The sequence below is a fragment of the Herpailurus yagouaroundi genome, unplaced genomic scaffold (assembly GCF_014898765.1).
Source record: "Herpailurus yagouaroundi ecotype Mexico unplaced genomic scaffold, PumYag 77, whole genome shotgun sequence".
Taxonomy (NCBI): domain Eukaryota; kingdom Metazoa; phylum Chordata; class Mammalia; order Carnivora; family Felidae; genus Herpailurus; species Herpailurus yagouaroundi.
Genome location: NW_024412388.1, coordinates 11,677,690 through 11,695,136, shown reverse-complemented (window position 1 = coordinate 11,695,136; position 17,447 = coordinate 11,677,690). Strand labels below are relative to the sequence as shown.

Here is a 17,447-nt window from a genome sequence, read left to right as displayed (position 1 = left end):
GCCGGCGAGGTCGGTTCCGCCCGACTCTGACATGGCGGCGCCCTTTGTCTGCTCTGAAGTGCCGTCCCCGGCCTTCTCGCGGCCGTGATGCACCTCCCTCTACGGTGGGGTCCGGGACATGGCAGGTGAGGGCCAGCAGACGCCCGGGGCCCGGGGAGTCCCGGGAGCCGGGCGGAGGCGGTGAAGGATGGGGCGCAGCGGGACGCCGGGGACGGTTGTGTGGGGGAGGGGAGGGAAGTGGAATGGGAAGGGAGCAGGGATTGGGGGGTGACCCCGCGGGGCAAGGGGGTGCGGGGCAGCCGCCAGGCGAGCGAGCGCTGAGGGGGCGAGCGGACCGGCAGTTCCCGCGAGGGAGCGCGAATCGCCTCCCGGCTTGGGTGACACCCCGGCTGGTAGCATCTCCGCCCCCGCCGCCCGGCTGTCACCGTCCCTTGACCTCGCGCGCCGTGGCGGGTGGTCGTTCTGCGGCCGCAGCGTGGCGCGGTGTCGGGGCAGCTCGCGTCGGCGCGTCGCGGGCAGGAGGGCACGGGCTTGCCGGACCAGGAGGTGTTGGCAGAGTGGGAGGTCCACACTGCCCCTGTACAGGATTATTTCATTCATTCCTTCCTTCCACCCGCGGCGGCTAGGCACCTGATAGGTTGTGAGGCTAGAGCGAGTGCACCCGACAGACTTGATCCTGGTGGAGTGGTTGAAAGTGTGAACTGTGGAGCCAGGCAGCCGGGGTTTGGATCCGGACTCGGTGCTTGCGGACTGTCCTGAAACACGTGAGGTTCTCGCTGTCTGCCCCGGTTTCCTCATCCTTAAAGCGGAGATGGTAATAAAACCTGCCCCTAAGGTTGTTCTAAAGATTAAATAAGGTAACAGGTGCAAGGTGTGGAGAACCCTTCCTAGCATAACGTAAATGCTGTGTGTGTGTGTTGCTGTGACTGTTCGTTTCGTGGTCATCCCCCAGAGCTCAGAGACTCATGTGGGAGCCGTGGACATAAATACGTGGTTCTGAAACTGCCCTGAAGGAAGAAAAGCATAAAAGTTCTCCTTGCTCGGGAAACAGCGTAGAGGCACCTCACTCAGTCTAGGCAGATCGAGGGAGGCTTTCTCTCCCCAGGAGGCTGAGACCTAACAGATGCAAGAAAAGGGGGAGGATTCTCACCTGAAGACGGGAGTTTGTGAGAAAGTTTAGGGGCTACTGGCGTAACTGAATTGAGTTCTCTGCCCTAGAGACAGAAACAAGAGGTAGGACTAAAGAAGCAGGCTGTGGCCTGGTCCTGTGGGACCTTGTGAACCTAGTTAAGGGCTTTTAAGTTTTAGGTTAATGGAAAGCCATGTAAGAATCAGATGTGTGGATTAGAAAGATCACCTGTTTATGTGGAGGAGGCGTTAAAGGGAGCAGGCCTGGAGACCCGTTAAGAGGCTGCTAGAAGAATCCAGGTGAGAAATGAGGGTGGTCTTGAGTTAGGTTAGAGGCAGAGGGTGGGGAGAGAGGTTTTGGAGAACTGGCAAAACTCGGTGGTTACGTAGATGAGCAAGGAGAACTTTTATGCTTTTCTTCCTTCAGGGCAGTATCAGAATCACGTATTTGTGTCTGTGGCTCCTAGGGGCAGAGAGGTGTCGGGACTGACCTCACACTTGTGACCCACAGGTGGTGGTGCCACTCAGTGTGATAGGGAACAGGACGGGGAGTAGCTGTGAGAAGGGAAGATACGTTTAGTTTTGAACACGTTGAAAGCAGGTGCCTGTGGAACAGTCAAGTGGGACTATACAGTGGCGAGCTAGAAGTCGTCCTCCATCAAAAGTCACTAACGTTGTGGGAGTGGGTGTGCTCACCTAGGGCAAGGGTATATTTCATGGGAAAGCAAGAGTGTCTGAGACCCCCTGGAGGGATGCTAATGCTGTAGCAATGCGGTAACTTGGGCACAGCCTTGTCGCTCTTGCTTTTCAGCATTGTGTTATGTCTTTCTGGTAAGCAGGGGTGTGTGAGGGCTGGGAGAGGGTTTACTCGTCTTTGTGTCCCGGGTGACCGGCACAGGGTCCGGTACGCAGCAGGCCGATAATGATCCGAACGAACTTGTACTGAGGACTGACTTTGGGCTCTGAATTTGCCTGTGTTTCATGGATGAGTGAAAAAAGGCAGCTTTTTTTTTTTAATTTTTTTTTCAACGTTTATTTATTTTCGGGACAGAGAGAGACAGAGCATGAACGGGGGAGGGGCAGAGAGAGAGGGAGACACAGAATCGGAAACAGGCTCCAGGCTCCAAGCCATTAGCCCAGAGCCTGACGCGGGGCTCGAACTCCCGGACCGCGAGATCGTGACCTGGCTGAAGTCAGACGCTTAACCGACTGCGCCACCCAGGCGCCCCAAAAGGGCGGCTTTAAGGGAGCAGGTGCCTTGCAGGTTCTCATCCGATTTTCTGCTTGGGTGTCTTTGATTCAGGTGATGAGCTGGAGGAGGAGAGCCAAGCTGGAGTTTACGCAAACTGTCAGAAAAGAGTAGCCTGGGCTCCTTGGAAATCTGAGGTATGTCGGTAATGCTCAAGGATGAAACAAACCAGAAGGTCAGCTCGCTTGTCCTTCTCCTCTAGGCTCAGCGCGATTCAAGTCACCCTTTCAAGGCAGCTTTTTCTTTCAAGCTATACAGTGAGGACAGTATGTGAGTGTGGCTGGGAGATTGTTGCTGTCATTATTCGTGGTTTACCAATGAAGACCAGACTAGGTTAATCACCGGGCAAATGCTCACACCTTGTTTTAATCAAATACAGCCTAACATGCTCCAGCCAAGCAATCCCAAAATACAGTGGCTGAAACAAACTCGAAATTTACTCCTCTCCTCTTGATAATCTAGAATTAGGCAGTCCAGAGTTGGTAGGGCATCCTGCTCTGTTCTGTGAAGTATCCGGAAATGGGGTTCTAGTGATCATGTGGCTCTCCTTGCTCAAACCCAGATCTCCGTCTCCTGGTCCAAGCTGGCCGCTCCAGCCCCTGCCATTATTGTCTGCACCCCATCTGGCAGACAGAGTGGGGAGTACATGTTCATTCCTTTTAAGGTTCTAATGTTTAAAGATCTGTATTCTTGTACAGCATGTCCCCAAACATAAGCATCTGGTGTACAACCAAAGAACGAATCATGACTGTCCCAAAGCTGGAGGGAAAGCTGGCTAAGGGAGCCTGCTTGGTCCCTGTGTGACTGGATTGCTGACCCTGGGGCTTGGGCCCAGCCCGAGGGAACGTCCCCTGTATTGGTGACAGAGGGCTGGGCGTTCTCCCCAAGGCAGACTGCTCTGGCTTCAGGTGGGTTGACATGCTTGGGCACAGGGAGTCCTGGCTTGTTAATGCATTCAGCGCTTCCTGTGCCCAGCAGGTCAGACGCCATGCCAGGTGCTAGCTAGGGAAGACTGGATCCTGGGAGCAAGGAGCTCTTAGCCGTGTGGGTAATCACCATACAACACAAGGAACACTACGGGGGTCTATTCCCAAGTGTGAGGCGATCCAGGGGAAGGATGACTGATGGTGGAAGGCTCTGCTGAGATTGGGGTGGGGGGGGGAGATCCAGACTGAACAACGTGTTTGGATTGACATTTGTGAAGCTCCCCTCGTAGGCGGTGAGGACTCTGGTGTTAGGTGTGAATCTCTGTTTAGTGGCTCTGTATCCTGAGGGCCAGTTATGTCACTGCTGTGCCTCAGTTTCCTCCTCTGTCAGATAGGGATAACAGTACCTACATCACAGAATTGTTTTGAGAATTCCCTGTGGGGAAGCCGGGTTGTGTCCTCGCTCAAGGCAGGAATTATCCCGATTGTCCAGAGGGGATCAGCGACCGCTCTGGGAGTTCTGCCAAGCTCTCTGATTAAAGGGGTCCATCTGTGGATTCTCAGAGACCGTACTCTGAATGGTCTGGCGAGGGGTCCTTTGGGAAGGGAAGGATTGCCTCTGCCTGTTGAATTCCCATAAGCTCAAATGCTGCTGGGAAGCCTTCTCTGGGCCCTGCCCGGTCACCCACCCCAGCTGAGGGTAGAGCTCCTCCTCTGTTGATTTCTTAGCATCCTGCACTGATGTCTCAGTGCATTCCTACCTCACGGGATAATCCTAGGTTTCTCCGTCTCCCCGTTGGCCCATTGGCATCGTGCAGGCGGGGATGGGGCTTGTTTCTTCTGGTCCCCGGCACGTAGCTGGTGCTCAGTAGACATGCTTGGGTGGATGAATGATCAGCCTTGGCTGGCTAGGGAGGAACCAGCAGTCAGGTTGGAGAGAACCCCGGCGTGATGTGGGGTTGGCCTGCTATTGATTGAAGACAGGAGAAACCTGACGGTTTATTTGGTATCTGGCTGGAGTAGGGGTGTAAAATAAAATGGTGACCTGTGAGATTTGACAGTTTAGGTCAGAAGATAGTTCCTCTGTCTTTTTCTAGTAGAGCATGGTTTCTCAACTTTGATTTTTTTTTTCAATTTTTATTTTTTAATGTTCCTTTATTTTTGAGAGTGAGAGAGACAGAGTGCAAGTGGGGGAGGGGCAGAGAGAAAGGGAAACACAGAATTGTTTCCCTGAAGCGGGCTCTAGGCTCCCAGCTGTCAGCACAGAGCCTGACATGGGGCTCAAACTCACCACAAGATTCATGCCCTGAGCCGAAGTCGGATTTAACCGACGAAGTCGCCCAGGCAGCCCCTTCTCAATCTTGGTGTTATCGACATTCAGAGCTGCGTAAATCTTTGTTGTGAGCTGTCCTGTGCACTTCGGGATGGTTCTAGCATCCCTGGTCTCCACCCATAGATGCCTGTAATACTCACCTACCTCACCAGCTGTGACGATGAAACGTGACTCCGGACATTGCCAAACATCTCCTGGGGCCAGATGGTCTCCCGCTAGAAGCCTGCAGTGTAGGGTACTGGTTAGAAGTCAGACATACCTGGACTCTTACTCGTTCTTATACCCACTAGATGTGCCTCTGGGCAAAATACTTGGTCTCTCCAAGCCTCAGTTTCTTCCGTTGTAAAATGGGGATACTGATGACCTCACACATAACTTTATTGGCTGGAATTATTGATGAGGTGATGAATGTGAAATGCTTAGTCGGGTCCCTGACTCCATAATTGGTAACTGGTGTTATTATGTGTTAGTTAGGAGAAGAGGACCCTTGAGAGGGTCAAAAAAGAACGTGCACAGTTGAGGAAGAAGAAAAATGTTTGGTATAGGAATACGTATAAGGTACAAAAGTCAGAAGGTTCCGAAGAATGCCTTGTGGGGAGGCGAGTCACCCTCCCATACCTGACCCAGTTCCCCTCCCAGAGAACTGTTAATGGTATCTGTGGATCCTTCCAGAGCTATTCCATGCATGTATATGTCTCTGTGTGTATCTAGGGAGGACCATTTTGTAAGCGTCGAGTGGTTTGATTTTGTTTAGACACTGAGCTCCTGCGTGTAGAAGGGCAGCCTCTGTGGGCGGGGCTTCAGGGTTTTACTAGTTTGCCACATAAAAGACCAGGTGGCTCACTCTTTACCTTCCTGAAATTCCTCGAAGGATGGTGCTTGCGCGGGTGGTCACAAAAGGGAGGGACCCAGCCTGAGAGAAAATGAAAAACTCCAGATACGTTTGTGTGCACAAAGCATGTTGTCCTGGAGACCACTCCCTCCTTCCTTTGCTGGCCACGGTTTCTAAATGACTGAAATAACAGAGGTCAAAGCGTAAGCGTTTGCTGAGCGGTTTCCGCACTTGCTGCGGATGTGTGCGCTGTCGGCACAGGTACCCGGCCCTCTCGTGGGTCCCCCTGCCACCAGTAGCTACCCATCCAAGGGCCAGTGAAAGTAGACCTCCGGGCTGTAATCGCCACGGATTCATGCAGAAAACCGGGGCTTGGGCTCTGGGCTCGGGGAGTCAAGCCTGCTTGTCAGGAACTGGAGAGATGTAAGCCTTGAACTTCCAAGGAAAGAAGCAGAGGGCCTGGTGAGAAGTGGGAGTTGCTCAGTCCTGTCTAAACAGCTGCCTGCGGAGGCTCGGGGGTGGTGGTTCCCGCTGAGGGCGGGACCACCCCGAAAGCAGGTGCGGTGGGTTCCTGGTAACATCAGAAGCCTCCTCTGACATCTTGACGACTGCAGCTGACACTGCCGTGTGACAAAAGGGGGGCCGTTGAGAGTAGATCCTGTGAGCCCTCATCACAGGAGAAAATTGTTTTCCTTTTCTTTCTTTCTTTTTTTTTTTTAAGTTTATTTACTTATTTTGAGAGAGAGAGAGCACAAGCAGGGGAGGGGCAGAGAGAGGGAGGGAGGGAGAGAGAGAGAGAATCCCAAGCAGGCTCCACACTGTCAGCACAGAGCCCAACTCAGGGCTTGAACTCACAAACTGGGAGATCATGACCTGAGCCGAAACCAAGAGTCAGCCCCTTAGCCAACTGAGCCACCCAGGTGCCCCTCTTTATTTTTCTTGTATCTCTGTGAGAAGGAGGATGTCAGCTGCACCTGTTGTGATCACACGTCACCATATATGGCAACTCAGACGAGCTGTACACGTTAAACTTACCCAGTGATGTATGTCAATTATTTCTCAGTAAAGCTGGAAGCGGGGCCCCCCCCCGAAAAAAAAGAAAGAAAAAGCACTCAGCTTTTGTCATAAGAGGTCTGGCAGTAGAACCTGTTCCCCCCACCCCACCCACACCACTTCCTATGCTGGAACTGTTATTAATCAAAGCAGCCACTTTCCTGTCCCGAATGGGAGGCGCTGGTGCCCAGCGGGAAGCTGTTTCTCCAGGTGCTCCGAGCCTGGTGTGCAGCACGTCCCATTTCGGTAGTCTTGGCAGTGGGGGGCCCCCGTCAGGGACTTTCCTGGTTTACTGTAACTCAGCTGCCCAAGTTCATGCCTCGAAACATTGTTTAGGGGCGCCCGGGTGTCTCGGTTAAGCGTCTGACTCTTGGTTTCGGTTCAGGTCATGATCTCACGGTTTGTGGGTTTGAGCCTTGCATGGGGCTCTGTGCTGGCAGTGTGGAGCCTGCTTGGGATTCTCTCTCTCCCCCTCTGTTTCTCTCTGCCCTTCCCCTGCTCGCCCTCTCTTTCCCTCTCTCAAAATAAATAAAATAAAAAAAACAAAAACATTGTTTAAAGTCAGAAAGAACATTGTTTAATTTTGTAAGTTGTTTTTTGTTAAATATTGAGTAGATACAAAGAAATATATACAGCATAAAGAATAGATACAAGGAAACCCATGTACCCATGGCTCAGTTTACAAATAAGAATGTTACCGTTTGTTACCTTTGGAACACCCCTCCCTGATCCTATCCTGTCCTGCCCCCGCCCCCAGCTCATCACAGTTTTGCTTTTATCATTCTCTTTACAGTTTCAACCACGTGTGTTTGTATTGCTAAACAATGTGTTGTCTCATTTTGCATGTTTTTGTTTAGTTTTTATTATTATTTTTTTGAGAGAGAGAGAGAGTGCGTGCACATGAGCAGGCGAGGGGCAGAGAGAGAGGGAGATGTGCTCGGACCTGGAGCCTGTCTGAGCTTGCAGCACCGAGCCCGACGCGGGGCTCGAACTCACCAACTGTGAGATCGTGACCTGAGTCGAAGTCCGACACTCAACCGAATGAGCCACCCAGGCACCCCTCATTTTGCATGTTTTGAACTCAATATAATCATGTTGTTTTCTTTAGTTTCTTAAATTGTTGGCTTAATATGGGTTCTTGAGAGTGATGCATGTTGCCTGTAGTTGTATTTCACTTTCACGGATAAAGTTCCCTTGCAGGAGAATTTACTTATCCTTTCTCTTGCTAGCGGACTTCTGGGTTGTTGAGTATTTTGCTGAGACGGTGTTGCTGTGAGCATTCCTGGCCCCCACGTGCAGCTTCTGCAGGGTGCACCCTCGGGAGTGTGGCTGAATCTCAGGGTGTGTGACCTTCAGCCCAACCAAATAATGCCTAACGTTTCCCAAGTGCCTTCCCCCGTTTACAGTTCAACTGAAAATTCTGTTTGTTTCACATCCTCCCAACTCTGGTTTTATTAGGCTCTAAAATTTTTCGTAATCTGGGGCACCTGGGTGGGTCAGTGGGTTAAGCAACTAACTGACTTCAGCTCAGGCCATGATCTCACGGTTCATGGGTTCAAGCCCTGTGTCAGGCTCTGTGCTGACAGCTCAGAGCCTGGAGCCTGCTTCGCATTCTGTGTCTCCCTCTCTCTCTCTGTTCCTCCCCTGCTCATTCTCTGTCTCTCAAAAATAAATAAACGTTAAAAAAAATTTTTTTTTAATTTCTAGTAATCTGATGGGAATGACGTCTTGTGTCCTTTTGATTTGCATTTTCATGATTATTAGTGGGCTAAGCATCTTTTCATATACTTATGAAAATTCTTGTTTAACGAGGTTCCACACCCAATGTGGGGCTTGAACTCACGACCCTGAGAGTAAGAGGCACGTGCTCGCCTGACTGAGCCAGCCAGGTGTCCCTCGTATACTTATTCAGGTTTCACCTGCTGTGAAAAAGCTGCTTAAATCTTTTGCTTATTTCTCTACTGGGTTGTCGATTTTATTTCATTTTATTTATTAATGTTTAATTATTTTTGAGACCATGTGAGAGACAGAGTACAAGCAGTGGAGGGGCAGACAGAGGGAGACACAGAATCCGAAGCAGGCTCCAGGCTCTGAGCTGTCGGCACAGAGCCCGATGCGGGGCTCAAACTCAAAACCGCGAGATCATGACCTGAACTGAAGTCGGACGCTCAACCGACTGAGCCACCCGGCTCCCCTGTCTTTTTATTGTATATGGATTTCTTGTTTGTTTTTGGTTTTTGTTTTGTAGACTGGCCCTTTGTCGGTTATATGTGTTGTACCTGTACGTTTCCTCCTGTTTGTTGCTTTTCACTGTGTTTTTTTTTTTTAAAACAAATTCTTAATTTTAATGTTTATCATTTTTTTTTCTTTTATGGTTTGCACTTTCTGGTCCTTTTAAGAACTTCCTTCCTACTTTATAAAAATAATCCCCTGTACGTTGTCGTCCAAACATTTTTTGATTTTGCCTTTTACGTTACGGTCTTTAGTCCATTTAAAATTATTTTTGTGTATGCTATGAGATAGGGGGCTGATTTCTTTTTTCCTTTTTCAAAAATCTCATTATTTAAAACAACTTTTAAGCTTTTTTAATGTTTATTCATTTTTGAGAGAGCGCATGAGCTGGGGAGGGGCAGAGAGAGGGAGGGAGGCACAGATCTGAGCTGTTGGCACAGAGCCTGATGTGGGGCTGGAACCCAAGAGCAGCATGATCATGACCTGAGCCAAAGTCGGACACTCAGCTGAGTCACCCAGGCACACCTAAAATTTTTTTAATGTTTATTTTTGAGAGAGACAGCATGAGTGGGGGAGGGGCAGGGGGGGGAGAGAGAGAGAGAGTCCGTCCAAAGCAGGCTCCAGGCTCTGAACTGTTGGCCCAGAACCTGCTGGGGGGCTCAAACCTGTGAGATCATGACCTGAGCTGAAGTTGGACGCTTAACCGTCTGAGCCATGCTCCCCCCCCATTTTTTTTTTTAATGTTTATTTATTTTTGAAGGAGAGATAGAGTGTTAGTGGGTGAGGAGCAGAGAGAGAGAGACACACACACACAGAATCTGAAAGAGGCTCCAGGCCCTGAGCTGTCAGCACAGAACCCCGACGCGGGGCTCGAACCCACGAACTGCGAGATCATGACCTGAGCCAAAGTCGGATGCTCAACCGACTGAGTCACCCAGGCACCCCGCCCCCCCCCACAAATTTTTATTTAAAAAAAATTTTTTTTAAGTTTATTTATTTTGAGAGAGAGAGAGCATGTGTGAGCTGCCACCAGCACAGAGCCCAGCGCGGGACTCCATCCCACCAACCATGAGATCATGACCTGAGCCCAAATCAAGAGTTGGATGATTAACAGAGCCATCTGGGCACCCCTCCTTTAAAAAGAAAGTAAATATAAATGGACTAAATTGTCCTAGTACTATTTATTGGGGGGAAAATCCCTTTCGTGTGGATCTGTAAATGTGACCACTGACCGTCCTAATACATCAACGTCCACAGATAACGTGGATCTGTTTCTGAGCTCTTTACTATTCTCCGTCTCTGTGCCAATATCATTCTGCCTTAATGGCTGAATTTTTATGTGATAGTTCTTGGAACCTAGTAGGGCCTTGGCCCTTTGCTCTTCCATTTTAATTTCATTTCATTTTTTAACATTTATCTTGAGTGAGAGCACGTGCAAGTGGGGAAGGGGGTGGGGAGAGACTCTCAAGCAGACTCCATGCTGTCAGCACAGAGCCTGATGTTGGGCTTGATCTCATGGAGCATGAGCCAAATACCCTAAGCCAAGATTAAGAGTCAGATGCTTAACCAGCTGAGCCACCCAGGTGCCCCCATCTTCGTTTTAGATTGTGCTTGTCAAATTCCATAAAAAGTTGTTGGGATCCTTTATTAGAATTGTTTTTGAATTTATTCCATATCAGTTTGGATAGAGTTGGCATTTTTATGATGTTCAAGTCTTTCATGAACATGGTATATTTTCCATATTTTCCATAGTTTACATAAATCACCAAAGTCTAACTTTAGTCACTGTCTTCACAGCCTACTGTCAAACAGTCAAGGACCTTAGCACACTTTAATTCCCATCACTCCCTCCTTTTATTCTATTGGTGTGCATTTTAGTTCTTTTTTTAAATTTTGGAAGATGCCATTAGTTCAGTATTGTTTGGATTCACTCACTTATTATTGACTACTTTAGTTGGTCCTCATTCTTTCTTGCATTTAATATTTTCATTCTGGGATCACTTTTTGTCTCCCTGAAGTATATCTTTTATAATGTGTGAGTTTGGGCTATCACCTATTTGGGGGCTTTCTAGTGTTTACCAGTTCTGGGGGGGGGGGGTGGATTTTACCTGCCAAGATTTTGGTATAGGCAGTTTCTGTGCAGTCCTTTTTTCCATTGACTTATCATCCTTTGTGGCTCCAGCTTTATTCTGGAGGATTCTCACACGAGACCTCCCTCCTTAGGAGGGAGGGAGAACTTGAGCCCGCTCAGTTCTGCAGGGGCCTTCGATACCCACCCTCAAACCTCCACTTGCTCTCTGGATTCCAGCCTTTGCGGAATTTTGTTTGACCTCTCAGTGTTCCTCACTGACTTGCCGGTTCTTTGATGCATTTTAAAAAAAATTTCTCACAGTTTTCCTTCAGCATTTGTAGTTGTTTGCTGTGAGACTTGGCCTGGTTACCTGGTGTGCCACGCTTCCAGAAATCAGGATGTTTCCGAGTCTTAATCCTGTGTTTCCTCTGGCAGCAGGAAACACCGGAGATTCGAACTAAGACTTAGTGATGTGCGCTAAGGGTTTTCGTAAGATGTTTTGTAACACTCATTAGTATAAGGAAAAGGAGTTGGTAAGTGCCAGTTAATGACAGAATTTGCCCTTTGGGGACAGACTAAGGGTCTTTTGAGGCTGTCAGTCCATGTCTGCGGAGGTTTTGTCCTTTTCTAAAGTGGAAAGAGCACATCTTTAGAGTATGATGGACTTGGCCTTGAATCTGGGCGTGTCAGTGAGAGCTGGGTCAGCTGACAACCTCTCTGAGCCTTGATTTGCATATCTGCCCAGTGGGGGTGATCAGATTAACACCCTTCTCTGGGGATTACTGCGGGTGGTGATGACGTAGCATGTATTCTGGAACACGCGGCAGGCAGGCAGGCAGCTACAGCAGCTATCAGTTATTCCCTTTGACGGCATTTTCTCCACGTGCTGCTGCCCTTTGGAAATGATGAGCCTGTGATCTTGGTAACCTCCCAGTTGTTTCACGTGGTGGAGCTGATTACATATTAGCAAGGCTGTTTTCTCTGGGCACAGGCACACGGTCCCCCCCACAGTCCTTTACCAGGACTCACAGTTTTTCCCAGCTGGGCGAAATCCCCATCCGATTGGGAAATCGCCACATCTGTACCGTGGGCTCTCTGATCAGCTACTCACATCCAAGCATTAGTTTTTACCCAACCGACGAATGCATTAAAAATTCCCATCAGTATCAGCAGGCCGCCATCTAGACAAAATGTACCATTTCATGATCCTGAGAACACGCCCTGGCCCACAGTGGAAACTGTCAGTCTTTTAGATTTTTGCCCGCCCTGTAGTGGAAGTGGTATCTCGTACTTCTTTATATTTCTTTATTAGGCTGAACGTCTTTTTTTCTGTGTAGAATATATTGACCACCTGTGTTTCTTTTGTGAATTGCCTCGTCATTTCCTTGACTCCTTTTTCTGTTGGGAGTTTTTTTTTTTCTTGTTGATTAATTTTTAATAGCTTTATTGAGATACCCATGCAGCACCCATTTAAAGCGTGCAGTTGGGGTGCCTGGGTGGCTCAGTTGGTGAAGCAGCTGACTTCGGCTCAGGTCATGATCTCACGTCTCATGGGTTTGAGCCCCACATCAGGCTCTGTGCTGACCGCTCAGAGCCTGGAGCCTGCTTTGGATTCTGTGTCTCCCTGTCTCTGTCCCTCCCTCCCTCACACTGTGTCTCTCTTTCTTTCTCTCTCTCTCTCTCAAAAATAAACATTTAAAAAAAAGCGTACAATTAAATGGCTGGCAGTATATTCCCAGAGTTGCACAACTATCACCTCTCTCTATTTTCAGAACATTTGTATTATCTCGAAAGAAACCCATTACCAGTCACCCTTCTTTCCCTCTGTCTCCCTGAGCCCTAGTAGGCAGTCATTATCTATCCTTATGGATATGCCTGTTCTGGACATTTCATGTGAATGGAATCCTGTAACTTGTGGTCTTTTGGCTGCCTTCATTTAGCATAATATTTTCCAGGTTCATTCATGTTGTAGCATATATTTTTACTTTTTTGTTTTGTTTGTTTTAAGTAACCTTGATGCCCAGTGTGGAGCCCAACATGGGGCTTGAACTCATGACCCTGCGATCAAGACCTGAGCTGAGCTCACGAGTCAGATTCTTAACAGACTGAGCCACCCAGGCACCCCTTTATCATTACTTTTTTATTGTCCAGTATTCCATTGCCTGGACCCACCACGTTTTATTTATCCATCAGTTGACGGACATTTGGGTTGTTTCCACCTTTTGACTATTACAAGTAATGCTGCCGTGAACATTTGTGTACAGGCTTTTACGGGGACATAACGTTTTCATTGTTGTTTGTATGAGGAGCCTTTTGTATAACAAGAGTGTTAACTCTTATTTGCAACATAGGCTGCAAATATTCACCCCTAATTTATATTTACATTTGGGAAGTTGAGAAGATAAGGGTAAAATGATGAAACAGAACATTTAGGGGCACCTGGCTGGCCTGGGTCAGTGGTGCGTGTGACTCTTGATCTCAGGGTTGTGAGTTTGAGCCCCGTGTTGCATGTAGAGATTACATAAAAATAAACTCTTAAAAAAAAAAAAAAAAAGGAACAGAACATTTAGAATGCTGACCAGTCTTCCATACTTCTAAGAATTAAGTGTATGTGCCGACTTCCCCCACTGTGGCCCCAGTAAGTGGCCCCTTGGGGCTGGTCTGCATACCTCAGAGGGCTGCTGCAAGCTCTCTTTCTGTACCTGTTTGTGTCTCTCTCTCGGTCTCTCTCAGGCCTTAGGACCGGGAAACAGGAACCAGGCAGCAACTAGGGGTGCTTTCCAAGTTTCTCTCGGAAGCTCACACTCCAAAGCGACTGGCTGAAAAACCGCCAGCGTTTGCGAGTCAATCAATCGTTAAAAGGCTTCCAGCAGCTTTGCTGATTCACGGCTGTTGCAGGTGGAGGGGATTGGAGGGGCTGGAGGTCAGCCAGCGCTGTTTGTTCAAGGGCAAGCGCTGGGGCCCTGAGCTTCCTGAATCCTCCCAGGGCTGTTGTCCAGAAACTGTTCTAGAGCTGCCCTTTAGCAGCTGGAGTTGAGGAGCACAGCAGTTTTAAAAAACCATTGGAGGGGCGCCTGGGTGGCTCAGTTGGTTAAGTGGCCGACTTCAGCTCAGGTCATGATCTTACACTCCGTGAGTTCGAGCCCCGCGTCGGGCTCTGTGCTGACAGCTCAGAGCCTGGAGCCTGCTTCAGATTCTGTGTCTCCCTCTCTCTCTGCCCCTCCCCTGCTCGTGCTCTGTGTCTCTCTGTCTCAAAAATAAAAACATTAAAAAAAATTAAAAAAAAAATCATTGGAAATGGAGACATTGAGTTCTTGACCACTTGTTATCCAGGCCTAACATAACCCCAAATAGCCCTCTAAAATATCCTTGTACTCATTTAGTTTTCCTCAGTCAAGTTTTACAAAATATTTTTAGTCGAACCAACTATCTGGAATAGTAAGTAGACAATTTGGTGCTGGCTTCTGCTGTGCATAGTTCTGTATCCGAATATATATGTCCTGTGTAGCTCTTGTCCATCTCAAGATTTCCAATACAGGGAAGGTTTTTGTTTTTTTTAAATGTTTAATTTTGAGAGGGAGAGTGTGAGTGGGGGAGGAGCAGAGAGGGAGGAAGACAGAGGATCCAAAGCAGGTTCTGCGCTGACAGCACAGAGCCCGATGAAGGGCTCGAACCCACGAACTGCAAACTCATGGCCTGAGCCAAAGTCAGATGCTCAACAGACTGAGCCACCCAGGTGTCCTCCAATATAGGGAAAGTTTTTTTTTTTTTAATTTTTTCTTTTTAACGTTTATTTATTTTTGAGACAGAGCATGAACATGAACGGGGGAGGGGCAGAGAGAGAGGGAGACACAGAATCTGAAACAGGCTCCAGGCTCTGAGCAGTCAGCACAGAGCCCGATGCGGGGCTTGAACTCATGGACCGCGAGATCATGACCTGAGCCAAAGTCGGACGCTTAACTGAGTGAGCCACCCAGGTGCCCCATATAGGGAAAGTTTTAAATGAAAGTCTGCTCACTGCTGGGTTACGGTCTCATTTTTGTCGCTCGCTTGGTATCTGTTATACATTTGTCACCTGGCAGTCTTATTGGTGAAAGCATTTATTCAACATTTATTAAAGCTTCACACTAGAAGGGATCTTAGCAGTCACGAATCCTAGTGAGGAAACAAGCCGAGGAAAAGTCACGTGAAATGCATGTGCTACGTTGAAGTCCGAATACATCCACTCCCAAACAGTTGGTACTCAACTTCCTTTTTCCTTTTGGCTTGGGTCCCAACCCTGACTAGTATCATGGGACAACTAATCCTTCCTTTGGGATTGTCATGTTCTACCTGCTTTCTCAATGAAAGCCCCGGTGTTCCTCCAGAATCATCGTGTTCTTTGCAGAGAGCAGGTAGGTGACTTTTGCCATCAAGGATGAGCACTGCAGCCTGTGTTTCGGTTACTGTTGAGCGGAATAAGCATTGCCATTTGCAGGGCCTTTTCCTGGTCATCTTTCATTTCATGGGGGCCTGGTGAGATTTCACATCTTCTTTTAGAAGAAGTTGGCATCAGATTCCCCTTTTTCCTTCGGTATCGCTAGCGTGGGTTCACGTGCAGCTGGAATGATGGTCGCCGGCAGCCGCGTTAAAGGAACCCGAGGTGCTCGGCCCGCTTTGGTTTGATGCCGAGGCAGGAGGGGGTGACTGGGGCCAGGGGTCCGGCAAGTCCCTGAGGCCGCACGCAGAGCTGCGTGTGAGCCTCTCTGGAAGGTCATCACGGCGTCCGAGCGGCTCGGCCGCACCTGGCAAAGGCCGCCGGCTGCTCTTCTAGGGGATTTTCACTTTTGTCCCCGTAAGGAATTTCTGCTCATAAAGATTTCTCGGGTGACACATTCGTTGTGCAAATTACGATAATTTTCCATTTCCCCTATGAGAAATGTTTTCCCGTTGAGAAGTTTTGAGTCACCAGGTCTCGTAGAAAATGTCTTAGAGGTTTTATAGTAAAGAGAAATGAAGGCGCTCAGGCATTGTGGACACTGTCTTTCTCCTTCCTTCCTTCTTCCTTTTTTTTTTTTACTTGGTTTGACTTTGTTAATGGCTAACATTTAGAAGTGGCAAAAGAGAATGCAGAAAGGATGTGCCCTGGCAAGTAGAGCTCCTTCCTGCCCTTGCCCTGCTCCTCCGAGGGCCCCTCCCCTGTGTCTTGTACTTCCGGTGACATATGAGCTGGGATGTCACAGCCTGGGCTGATGGTTTTGCACAGACCGCACGACCCTGCTTCCCCTAGGAAGGGTCAGGTTCCGAGTGTGTTAAGGGACTTTGAGCCACTCCGAGAAGACGTACTCAACATTTTTCAAAGGATGTTACAATGTTTAATGGGCAGGCCATTTGCACGGGTTGCCCTGAAAGGTCCGCGTGAATGTGTGCACCCTCCTGGTGCCAGCTGGGGGTGACGTTGCCTCATTTTTCCCATCCCAAGGGTCCAGCACTGTGGGACTTTCTAACTGCTTTTTCTGCTTCTGGCCCTTCCTCTTTGAGTCTGTTCTCCATACTGATGCAGCCAGAGTGACCTTTCAGAAACGTGAACCTCACCGTGGCCCCGCCCTTGCTCAAACCCCCGGCAAGGCTCCCGACTGCCAGGCATGAACGCGAGGTCCTGACATGGTGGGCATGGCCCTGTGTGCCTGGCTCTGGCCTGTCCCTCCAGCTGCATTTCTCACCACGTTTTCCACTCAGTCGTTTCTCTTGGGATGCTGAGGTGTACCGTCCCTCCCCCACCCGGTCCCGAGCCCACGCACCAGTTTTTCTCCTGAACGCACCCCGTTGCGTATGCTGTCCTCTTCTCTGAACATCCTTCTTGCCTTTGTTCGTGTGTCTTGTTGGCTGTGACCAGGTACCGTATCCTCCTGTGGCACCCCTTCAGAACTCAGCAGAGGATGGCGACGGGGTCTGGAACCTTCTCCCCGGTGAAACGTCCTTGAAGGTGGGCGCCTAGGCCCGACTTTGTTCCCGGGGGGGCCGCCAGCTCCCATCAGGTCACCTGCACTGGGCAGTCCTCTGTGGTTGGTTTCAAGTGTAAGTTTGCTACTCTGTCCCCTCGGCCACCACATGTGAAGGTTAGACCCCCGAATCCAACCGTGTTAACCTCAGTGGGCAACCCGCCTCAGGCTTTCTGCCGAAGAGACACAGTAACAGAGGCCTCACAGCAGAAGTTTGAAGCCGGATGGACACAACGCCCGAGACCTGAGTGCCCTTTTGTCACGTTGGACCAGGCCGTGGCTCCCTCCTCTCTGTCCCCCTGCTGTGGAGAGGAGCCGCGTGCCTCAATGGCAAAGGGGGTTCGCTTGGCATAACCTGGTTTGGTTTGTTTTAATTCATTTTTTCCCCTTCTTGTTCAACTGTGTATCAGTCACAGACCTGTGTTAAGAGAAATGGGGTGCTTGGGTGGCTTAGTCAAGCGTCTGACTCTCGGTTTCAGCTCAGGTCATGATCTCCTGTTTTTGTGGGTTTGAGCCCTGCGTGGGCAGTGCAGAGCCTGCTTGGGATTCTCCCTCTCTCCCTCCCTCTCCCTCCCTCTCCCTCCCTCCCTCCCCCTCCCCGTCCCCCTCTCCCCCTCCCCCTCCCTCTCCCCCTCTCTCCCC

General features: G+C 49.4%; 1 protein-coding gene across 1 annotated transcript in view; it reads left to right on the top strand.

Moving 5' to 3' along the window:
• The window catches only part of ZBTB17 (zinc finger and BTB domain containing 17), a 32,663-nt gene continuing 15,216 nt past the window's right edge, over positions 1-17,447 (top strand). The window contains exons 1-2 of the mRNA XM_040462243.1: positions 1-125; positions 2,432-2,514. The gene's annotated coding sequence lies outside the window, so the exon portion shown is untranslated. The remainder of the gene's footprint in view (positions 126-2,431; positions 2,515-17,447) is intronic.